The sequence below is a fragment of the Protopterus annectens genome, chromosome 7.part0, assembly GCF_019279795.1.
Source record: "Protopterus annectens isolate FY-2018-M chromosome 7.part0, PAN1.0, whole genome shotgun sequence".
In the NCBI taxonomy this organism is placed as follows: domain Eukaryota; kingdom Metazoa; phylum Chordata; order Ceratodontiformes; family Protopteridae; genus Protopterus; species Protopterus annectens.
This window is the reverse complement of record NC_056739.1, coordinates 1,418,348,429-1,418,360,866: the sequence shown is the minus strand read 5'-3', so window position 1 is coordinate 1,418,360,866 and position 12,438 is coordinate 1,418,348,429.

The window sequence follows — 12,438 nt, the reverse complement described above, 5'->3', positions numbered from 1 at the left end:
CAAACAACCTGTTGTGATATTAGCAAAGCAAGCAGACATAAGCAGCACTAATAATTGTTGCAGCCCTGCATCTCTCAGCTCCCTGTAAAATCTACTCAATCAGTTGTATCTATGAACTTCACAGCACAAGAAATCTTGAAAGTGGCAAAATTTCCCCCTTGCTTGCAGTCACACACACACTTGGCCCTTGCTTGCAGTCTCACACACATTTGCCCCCTTGTTTGCAGTCTCACACACTTGCCCCCTTGCTTGCAGTCTCACACACACACTTGCCCCCTTGCTTGTAATCTCACACACACACTTGCCCCCTTGCTTGTAATCTCACACACACACTTGCCCCCTTGCTTGCAGTCTCACACACACACTTGCCCCCTTGCTTGCAGTCTCACACACACACAATTGCCCCCTTGCTTGCAGTCTCACACACACAATTGCCCCCTTGCTTGCAGTTTCACACACACACAATTGCCCCCTTGCTTGCAGTCTCACACACACACACAATTGCCCCCTTGCTTGCAGTCTCACACACACACACAATTGCCCTCTTGCTTGCGGTCAAACACACAATTGTCCCCTTGCTTGCGGTGTCACACACACAATTGCCACCTTGCTTTTAGGTCACATACACACACACACGCACACACACTTGCCGCTTGCTTGCATTCACACACACACACACACACACACACACACACTTGCCCCTTGCTGTATCCTATGGACATTAGAAGGCCTCCAGCTGAAGGCACTACATATGTTACCTGTATTTTTTAGCAAGTTCCTCCTCCTATTTTATTTCTTCTCACTCAGAGCCCCTACCATGATAGTGCTATCCCTGGCCACAAAAAAAATGGCTGCAAGGCATGTACTTCACTACCAGAAAACTGAGATCAGAAAAGCTTACCAGCCTTAGAGATTTTATCAGACTTTGCTTCTCAGTGGCTTGTGTGCTATACTCACTCACAAAATGTTATATTAACAGGCAGCATATCACTTTGCAGACTAAAGAAATAGTATTTTGTCTACCAAACTTTATAACAAAGTCAAAAAAATATATGCCATGCTGATTCCATTATTTCAATAGGAATTGGCAGCAACTCTCACTCAAGGCATGCTGCTTAGCAGCTTTACAATGACTAAGCTGCTGTGCTTGTACAAGCAGCAAAATTCTTCATTTCCTTTCCCATCTATCTTCTATTTCTCTCATTTCCCTTACGTTTTGCATTAATTTAAAAACAAAACAACATGCAGGCTCAAAGAATATGATAGCAACCGTGACATTAATCTTACAAGAACCTGAGCTCTATGTGTAACTGAGCATTGTGAAGTGTCTGAGGCTACTTCTAAACTATGGACACATACTGATGGACAAAATGTTGAACCTCTATATTGCCTACATCACTGTATATTTACCTGCTATAATAATCTTACATGGGAACCCAGAAATGCACTTAGCTTAGTTGCATGAAACAAGTATAGCTGCAGAAACCACCCCTGGACTACTACCACTCTCTTGCTGACTATTCATAAGTATGTTTTCAGGCTGCAGAATTACTCAATAAATAAGTTTTATGCCTAATGGCTCCAGCGTCCACATTAAAATAATTTCATTACCCAGCTAACGGGGAAAAAAAAGGTATTATTCAGCTGTGGCAAAGTTTCAAGCAGGTAGCAGGTTTGATGGCACACACACTAAAACGGAGCAAGCACAGTAGCATAACAAATAAAATGGAGCAAGCCCAGCAGCATAACCAATAAAATGGATTACTAATATTAAAAAAATAAATAAAAAACATGACAAGACCGAAATGCGAAGCTCAACAACAGAAACAAACAGCTGAAAACATTACAAAACATCTGCAGCATGCAATCATGAAGCACGAAGCATCAACAAACTAAAGAAAACCAAATACAGCTACAAATACAGCAAGGTTTTTAAAAAAAACACACCAGCAACCACAATCGCGAAGCACAAGGCATCAACTAAAGAAAACCAAATATAGCTTCAAATACAGCATAGTTTTTAAAAAACACCAGCAAGCAACTAAAAACACTAGTCAGTAATACAATTACTACAAGCAGCAATACACTTACTTCAGAAGGAAACCCAAAGGCAGCAAGCACAGAAACACAGGCCGACTAAAGAATACAAAAGATGCCAGCATTAAACAAAACCAGGGAAATATAAACCCTGGATCAAAATGAAAATAAGTAGGCTAAGCTAAAAATGCAGCTGCGAAAGGGAAGCACGTGGCACCCTTACAAACAGAAAAAGATTAACTCCACTAATGTGCAATTAAAAACTTGGGAGGACACAATATAAGGGCTGGGGAGGCATAGAAACAGGGACAGATTACATTTAGGATACACTATTAAGAAGTAATAAGTAATAAGACTTACCTTACTTATGAAGTAGAAAAACGCTGGTGAAGAAGAAGTGCTTCACATGAATAGAGTCGACCAGATTTGCTAACACAGAAAAGGAGTTCCACACAGCACCTAGTCCATTTATTAGGTTAACAGTGGGCTGGGAAAGGCAGTGTTGACATCACAATGTGGGAGGATTACAGGGATTCTGTACAGCATGCAAATAAGGCAGTGTTTACGTCACTTTGGGGGAGGAAACCTCCCAGGATCTTCAGCAAGAGCTATGGCAGATGTGACATCATTATTTAAGAGATGACTAGACAGTTTTCATCTTGGTTTTAAAACTGAAAGTCAAACAGTACGGAAAAGTATGAAGCCTAAGCAGTAAAAGAGAATAGTGGATTTTTTTTTAAAGCTGCGGTTATGTTTTTTTGAGGCTGTATCACATAACAGGATTTTAGAGAGACATCAGGTAGAGATATTTGATTTGATATCCCGTTGTTTTCCTTTAAGAATACTTTTCTCTGCACTTATTTAAGATTAGAAATTTGTAGATAATTGTTACATATAATATAATACAGGGAAATAATATTCCCTGTCTCTAGCTGCAGTTAGTTGCCTGAAGTTTGAAAAAAACTGTAGACATCTGGATACATTGAACATTGTTAGACTGCTTTTGAAATCCTGTGTTAACGTAGCCTTGGGGTTTCTGTTTGCAATATAATCTGTGCAGGTCACATTTTTTTAATCATTCTGCTCATCTTCCGAGTGGTTGGCTGCAGAGACTCACCTGCATAAATCAAGTGACAAAAAGCTGATTTAAGTATACTTTTCTCTGCACTTATTTAAGATTAGAAATTTGTAGATAATTGTTACATATATTATAATACAGGGATATAATATTTCCTGTCTCTAGCTGCAGTTAGTTGCCTGAAATTTGAAAAAGTGTAGCCATCTGGATACATTGAAAGTTGTTAGACTGCTTTTGAAATCCTGTGTTAACATAGTATTTGGGTTTCTGTTTACATTATAATCTGTGCAGGTCACATTTTTTTAATCATTCTGCTCATCTTCCGAGTGGTTGGTTGCTGAAATTCTCCTGCATAAATCAAGTGACTTAAGTATACTTTTCTCTGCACTTATTTAAGATTAGAAATTTGTAGATAATTGTTATATATAATATAATACAGGGAGATAATACTCCCTGTCTCTAGCTGCAGTTAGTTGTCTGAAGTGTGAAAAAGTGTAGCCATCTGGATACATTGAAAGTTGTTAGACTGCTTTTGAAATCCTGTGTTAACTTAGCCTGGGGTTTCTGTTTGCATTATAATCTGTGCTGGTCACATTTTTTTAATCATTCTGCTCATCTTCCGAGTGGTTGGCTGCTGAGATTCACCTGCATAAATCAACTGACAAAAGCTGATTTGAGTATTCTTTTCTCTGCACTTATTTAAAATTAGAAATTTGTAGATAATTGTTATATATAATATAATACAGGGAGATAATACTCCCTGTCCCTAGCTGCAGTTAATGCCTGAAGTGTGAAAAAGTGTAGCCAACTGGATACATTGAAAGTTGTTAGACTGCTTTTGAAATCCTGTGTTGACTTAGCCTAGGGGTTTCTCTTTACATTATAATCTGTGCTGGTCACAATTTTTTAATCATTCTGCTCATCTTCTGAGTGGTTGGCTGCTGAGATTCAACTGCATAAATCAAGTGACAAAAGCTGATTTAAATATACTTTTCTCTGCACTTACTTAAGATTAGAAATTTGTAGATGATTGTTATATATAACATAATATAGGGAGATAATACTTCCTGTCTCTAGCTGCAGTTAGTTGCCTGAAGTGTAAAAAAGTGTAGCCATCTGGATACATTGAAAATAGTTAGACTGCCTTTGAAATCCTGTGTTAACTTAGCCTTGGGGTTTCTGTTTGCATTACAATCTGTGCTGGTCACATTTTTTTAATCATTCTGCTCATCTTCCGAGTGGTTGGCTGCTAAAATTTTCCGGCATAAATCAAGTGACAAAAGCTGATTTAAGTATACTTTTCTCTGCACTTATGTAAGATTAGAAATTTGTATATAATTGTTATATATAATATAATACAGGGAGATAATACTCCTTGTCTCTAGCTGCAGTTAGTTGCCTGAAGTGTGAAAAGTGTAGCCATCTGGATACATAGAAAGTTGTTAGACTGCTTTTGAAATCCTGTGTTAACTTAGCCTGGGGTTTCTGTTTGCATTATAATCTGTGCTGGTGACATCTTTTCTAACCATTCTACTCATCTTCTGAGTGGTTGGCTGCTGAGATTCACCTGCATAAATCAAGTGACTTAAGTATACTTTTCTCTGCACTTATTTAAGATTAGAAATTTGTAGATAATTGTTATATATAATATAATACAGGGAGATAATCCTCCTTGTCTCAAGCTGCAGTCAGTTGCCTGAAGTGTGAAAAAGTGTAGCCATCTGGATACGTTGAAAGTTGTTAGACTGCTTTTGAAATCATGTGTTCCCTTAGCCTGGGGCTTTCTGTTTACATTATAATCTCTGCTGGTCACTTTTTTTTAATCATTCTGCTCATCTTCCAAGTGGTTGGCTGCTGTGATTCACCTGCATAAATCAACTGACAAAAGATGATTCCAGTATACTTTTCTCTGAACTTATTTAAGATTAGAAATTTGTAGATAATTGTTATATATAATATAATACTGGGAGATAATACTCCCTGTCTCTAGCTGTAGTTTTTCCCTCACCCCCCTCCCTGTTCTTATTGTGGTATTAATCTTTGTGGCTTTGGAATTGCCTGCCCCTGCTGTAAATCTGTTTTTGGACACTCCTACTGGTCCCATCTCATTTGCTCACTCAACTGAGTACAGTGAGATCAAATTTTGATTTCATACACTCCTACCAGTCCCATATTTTCTGCTGTGTAGAGAGAGCAATTGGGAAGGACATCCCGTATAGCTTTTTAATCTGCTCTGTTCCCTCCCTCTCCACAAAAACAAAAAATACTTAATAGTGTCTTGTGCTTCTCTTACATATCTGTCCTCTACTTTAATACCTTAATTTGCTGTTCTGTGTGATTTTAAGTGTTCAAGTGCTCTTATTTGATTTTTCATAAACTTGTTTTTGTCATTTTTAAATTTTCTGCATTTATTTAAACTGTATTTGCCTTACTTTTGCTACACTCTCAAGTATGCTAGCTTGTACAGTATTCAGCGTGTCTTTCCTGCTGTCATTAGCTCATTCTTTCTAATACAGAAAGCCAACCCACTTATCTATTAAAAAAAAAAAAAAAAAATATATATATATATATATATATATATATATATATATATATATATATATATATATTCCAAGCTTGTTTTCTGTCTTTCCTGTAAGTAGTTTAATCCAGATACATATTTGCTGTATTCAGGATGGTCATTTGGGCAGTTTTTCCATCTCTTTCAACTTTCTGGTTTAAAAGCCTGCATTTGCACTTGCTTCCAACCTTCCCTGTAACTAGTTTAGTCCAGATACAGATTTGTTGTATCCAGGACTGTTTGTAAGCTTCCTTGCCCCCAAGCCTTTCTGTGTTTGAGGGAAGTCTTCTAGCTTATCAGTGGGAGTGGTAAGCACTAGGGAGCCTAGCTACAAAAAGATCAAGATACAGATTCTTAGTTTTAGCACTTGTTTGCTTATCCATGCTCAGCACTTGTTTAGAACTTGTTGTAAGCACTAAATAAACTACAAATTACTGCAGCAATCACTCTTACTCATTTCCTAGAGGAAAACACGTTTGGCACTTACTTTCCTCACTTGATTAGAGAAAAGCAGCTCTCGTACGCACTTTCCTCACTTGTCTAGAGGAAAATAGTTTTTTTATTCAGGCATGTCCATGGGTCAGCTCCCAGTGTTCTCTCCTGTCTATTTGATGAATCTGGGCATCTTGGGGCAATGTAGCAATTGCCTCATGTAAACAGACAACCCTCTCCTCCTACCACCCAACACTACAACCTGTGAGAGATGCACTTATCTAGCCAAATTGGAGGTAAAGCTCTCCCCAACCAAGACTGAACTTTATAGTCAAGAGGAGAAGGTAAACACTTGCACCACACCACACTCATCACATAGTCCCACTAAATCTACACCACCAAAATCCACACATAAAAATGCAAAAACATTCACAGAGGCTCTCAATAATAATCTGCTCAAGCAACAGAGACCTCCAAAGCAGAAATGCAAGCACCCTTCTACTACCAACACATCACAAATGACACATAGCCCACAGACTCAGTGTGCCACTCAACCACAGCCCATAAGGAAAACATACCCAACACACTAGTTATAGGTGACTCTATAATCAGGCATACTGATGTCCCACTCACCAAGCTAAACAAGCTGTCTGTCGGGTGCCAGGATACGCCACATAACCCACGCACTCAGGTCACTCCACAACAAGTACAAATATGACTCTGTGATTATCCATGTTGGTGTGAATGACCTGAGACGTACCTGGTTGGACTACATGAAAAGAGACATGGAAGAACTCTCAGATCTTGTAGCCCAGGCAGGTATGACCCTAGCCCTGAGTAGCATCCTGCCATCACCCATAATGATACTGCAGTGCAAGGACAAAATGATTGACTTCAACAATTGGCTAAGCTTCTGGTGTCATTCTAAGGGGATCCAGTATCAGATCTGCCTGGGATGACATGGTCGACAGACTACGATGCTTTGCCAGAGATAGCCTGCACTTGTCACCCCTGACATTACGGATACTGGCAAAGGCTCTTGCCACCACATTTGTGCCTTTTTTAGGCAAGGTTCAAATGACAAATTCACCACCATAATAGGAACAGGCAAGCAAAAACTGAGGGTAATGCTACTCAATGCTAGAATTCTAAATCTCAAAATGCACTCACTCAAGGCACTCCTTAAAATGGAGAACATCAGTATCTGAGACTTGGTTCAAGACTCCAGAGAGCACCCCTGCATTACCAGGCTATAACTCATACCACACTTTTCTGCCATCTAATCTGGAAAGGAACACCAAAGGCAGAGGTGTGTCCATATTCATTAAGGATATTCACACCTCCAGGCTAGTTCCTCAGCATAATGCAGATGAGGTTATCCAAGTGCAACTAACTCTGGGCAAAACTGCAATCCAAATTGTAGCTTGCTACAGATCCCCCACCATGCCACAGGATTCCCACTCCTCTTTTCTTGATATACTGGAATATATTAGGGTTCAAGCAAACACCCTAATATTGGGCGATTTCAACTACCCCACCATTAACTGGGAAAACTACTCATGTACCAACTCCTTTGCTTAGCGCTTTCTGGAATTCATAAATTCCAATCCTCTGGATCAACTTATCCACACCCCCACCAGGGGCAACAATATCCTAGACCTAGTCATTGCAAACATGAGTGACCGGTGTTCCACATCTGAATTCAACTCCTCATTGGTCATATCCGACCATAAGCTAATTACCCTAGGTATCCACATCCCGCCCCCACTCCCCGTTAAAGAAACCATGGTAAAAAATTTCTCCAAAGCCAACTTCATGCTTCTTAAGACAGAAGTGGTGAACTTCATGACACTCATGCAGATGGACAATACAGTTACGACTGCTGAATCCTACACAAATGCACTCTATAAGCACTTACATGAGTGCATGGATTGTACTATCCCTAACAGAACCAAGATGCTATCCTCAAAAAAAAAAAGCCAATCTGGTGGTCCCCTGCCATAAACAAACTCCACAACAGAAGGAAGAAATTGTTGCAAAAGAGAGTAAAATCCCATGAGTGGAGGAGCTCCCTGGTCAGCCTCAGCAAGAAGCTGAGATCCCTTATAATATCCTCCAAAGCTAGCTATGAAAACAAAATTGCCACTGATTCAAAGGACACCCATAAAGCATTCTATAGCTATGTCAAGAATCTCAATGGCAACACCCAGATCTGCTCTGAGTTACAGCACAATGGCACAAAAATTACAGAACCAATTGATATTGCCAACATCCTGTCAGATAGGTTCAGTACTAACTTTAACCCCCTCTCACCCCCTAAAGGGCCCATATCAATACAGAAAGAATGCAGAGTCCCTGTAATCACAACTTCACAGGTAAAAGTAGCGCTGTCTAAAGACAAAAACAAATCATCCATGGGACTGGACAAAATCCCAGGCTGCGTTTTACACGAACTTCAAACTGGCTCCCCACCTAAGCACCATATTCAATCATAGCCTCACATCAGGCTTTGTGCCCACTGAATGGTGCACAGCAACAGTTATCCCACTCCACAAAGGGGGAGCCACCACTGATTCTAGGAACTATCGCCCTATTAGCCTAACGAGCCATGTCTGCAAGGCCATGTAACATATCATCATGGAATTCATAAACAAAGACATTGGTAACCTCCAAACTCTGGACCCCACCCAGTTCAAGTTTGTGAAAGGCAGATCTTGCCTCCTGAACCTGGTCAACTTCTTTTATGCAGTCACCAAAGCCATAGACAAGGGTAAGGTGGTTCACACAGCCTATCTTAACCTCACCAAGGCTTTCAACACCATCCCCCATTTTGGAATTATAGCTAAACTCACAAAAGTAGGTATAAATCCCTATGTCACAAGATGGGTTGCCAACTGGCTCACTGACAGAACCCACACTGTAAAAGTTGCAGACTCCAAATCTGACTTCAAACCAGTGACAAGTGGAGTACCACAGGGTTCAGTCATGGGACCTCTCCTGTTTGGTATCTACTTCTCTGAAGTACATGCTAACACAGAAGGCCTCCGGCTAATGAAGTTCACAGATTACTGCAAACTAGGAGCTATAGTCAAGTCCCCAAATGATGTGGACATCCTACAGAAGGGCATCACTGAGTCAGATGCCTGGTGTCAGAGCCATGGCCTCAAGCTCAATGCCAAAAAGTGCATTGTTATCCCCTTTGGTAAAAACTCTGTACCCATGAACTATGACATAGGCGGCAGTCTTCTTAACACCGAATGTGTGATAAGAGACCTTGGGACCCAGGTGGACAGTAGTCTCTCCTTTGATAATCACATTGCCACAGTAGGCAGTAAATCTTTCTACATAGCACACCTCATCACAAAAGGGTTCTCATCCAGGAAAAAGAGGTCATTGTTCCCCTCTACTCAACACTCATTAGACCCATTATAGAGTACAATGCCCCTTTTGGAATGTACCTCACAAGACATCTGCAGCAGCTGGAAAGGTCACAGAAGTACCTCACAAAGAGAATTACTGGCCTCAAACAGATGCCCTACACTGATCGTCTCAAAAAACTCCAGCTTTTCTCTGTAGCATATCGCCTACTCCGAGGTGATCTCTGCCTAACATATAAAGCTATGTCAAACCCAGAGCTGTTGGAAATGCTACACCTAAAAAAATCCCAAACCCTCTGAGCTACACGCTCTAGGGACCTAAACCTTGTCACCAAAATAAACAGGACTTGCTGAAGGGATAGATTCCTGTCCCAGAGACTTCCCATACTCTGGAACAAGCTACCCATCTATGTCAAGCAAAGTTCCTCATTAACACTCTTCAAGAAAAATCTTGATGAGTGGATGGGAAATAGGAAATACCTCATGGCGATCACTTCTGTGGCTCTGCTCTACAGCGGCACAGGAAATTAACTTTCTTGGGTTGGTGTAAGCCAGGGAACTTTGTTGGCTAGGCTTACTTAGGCCCTTGGGCCGATAGCCTAGTACCTACCTACCTATGAACCTATGAACCTAATGAACATGTCATGAGTATACTGAGGAACTGCTGCTGCAAAATCCTCATGTTAGACACCTGTGAGATGTCCAATATGTCCCAAGTTTGTCTATGAAAGTTTCCTGTGGTGTGATAAGTACAGTGAGAGCTGTGCATACCTTAGTATCCATGAATATAGTAACAATACACATTCCCACAGTTCCAGTTACCACATTTCCAGTTTATGGGCCAGGCAAGCTCAACTAAGTATTTTTTTATGTTTATATCCATCCTAAACCTGCCCTGTATATTTATTTATTTGGCATTTTTTTTTTTTTGCAAGAAAGTCCAACTTGGAACAAAGTCAATTTTTAGTGGAGGCCCAGAGAGAAATGCTCCAAGCATGTCTTTGTAACATGGGAGGAAACAGGAGCACCCGGAGGAAACCCACACGAATGCAGGGAGGACATGCATATTCCACACAGAAGTCACTCCAGCCAAGTTTATTTTATTTATTTACCCTTTGTTGGATCGGTTTTATCTAGCTTAGACAAGATTTCTTACATCTATCAGAAACTAAAGCACATGCATGTTTTGTTCTTAGAGAAAAATAGGTGATTTTGATGTATTCTATCAACAAAGTGTATATCATCATAAAGTATATATTTCCTCACACAAGCAAAATCTTACTGTCTTAGCATTTTCCTTAGAGAACTGTGTCAAACTGACCTCTAGTAGAGAGATCACACTGTTTAGTTACCTTTAACGCTAGCACTACAGAATGAATATTGTATACTTATGCAGGTTTCAAATGTATGTGTGTGTGCTAGCGATAAATATATGTGCCTCTCTTCAAGGCTCTGTGAATGTTAGATTTGATTACCTGTTTGTAAAAGCCATATGACTGGTTTTCTATAGCTATTAATTTTTTTCAGAGTTTGCAATGTTTAAATTCTTAGGTATAGGTTTAAGCCAATAGCCAACATTATATCATTATTCTTGGAAAGAATTAGCCTAAAGTTTCATTACAGGTTAATTTCACAGATTCAGTAATAGCTAGTTCTTTTATTTAGAAGTACAGTCTTGCTTATAAAATACAGCATTTCAAATGCAGCGTTAACTACATTTCATATAAGGCATTTAATTAAAATACTTAAATGTTATAACATTCATGAAGTCATGGTTATTTCACATACTTTTAAGCATCTTTACTGCTTTATTAGAACATCAATAACTCATTTTCTTTTGCCCTTTATCTTTATTCCCATACATCATAAAGTTTTTCTAACAGTTTGTTTACAGAAACATGAAAGCCCTACCCAAAATATGCACTGACAGTAATTATTTCAGTCATTCAGTGAACTCAACACTAAAATACTGCTGCTGGGATTCAATAAACTCCCTGTAGGCTTTGAGCAAAGGTTACATGGAGTTTACATGCGTGCGTAGTGTTGCGCAGTGAGCAGCAGTGCTCATTGGATATTCATGTTGCGCACCATGTTTAAATGTAAATAAGAGCAGTTTTGTGGTTGACAACAGTGTTGCCAGCCAGAAACTGCGTAAGCCAACATGCATAGTGCAAAGAAAGTCCACAGTTTTGAATGGAATGCCACAATGATCATCAGGGCTTAACAGATAATAGTTGTCATAGCAAGACATCTAGGCAAAGATCAACATAATGAGGAGACAATGACCCAGCAATAGGGACAGATTTGACATATTTGCTTTTTAGTAATGCGCTAGAATAACAAAGAACTTGTATTAAGATTCATTTTCTGAAGGATTTCAAGTCTTAAACTCAAATGCATATAATTATTGAGTCACATCAATTCTGAGATCATCCCAGTGATATATGTCAGAAAAACTACACATTTGATAAGAAACACACCAGAAAATATACAAGGCAAAAATCTGTCCATTTCTATGAAAATCTAGAAAGTTGAGAGGTATGATACTTATGTATTTGTCCAATAACAGTAAAGGACAATGTATACAGTGCAGAGTATTGTGAAATCCCATTCCTGGTATTTTGTACTGAAGTTGTGTAAATGATTTTTAAGGGTACATGGATTGCCATGTAAAATTAAAAGTTGTAGGAATCTAATAAACCACTTCATTACCAGCTGCTCATGGTTCCTGCAACTTCTACTTTACTTGTTTGTTTTTAATTTTGTGGTCACTGGATTTTCTTGTGTACTGGCTGTATTTTTCTAGCCTTTGTTATTTAGGGTGATCAGAGATGATTCTGCACAACCACATTTGTACAACTATTATGACATGGCATGAGGGTAATCACGCACACTGTCCTGGCACCATGCCATCTACTGGAGGTGTTAGGAGGGACACTGCTAGACCTGTATGT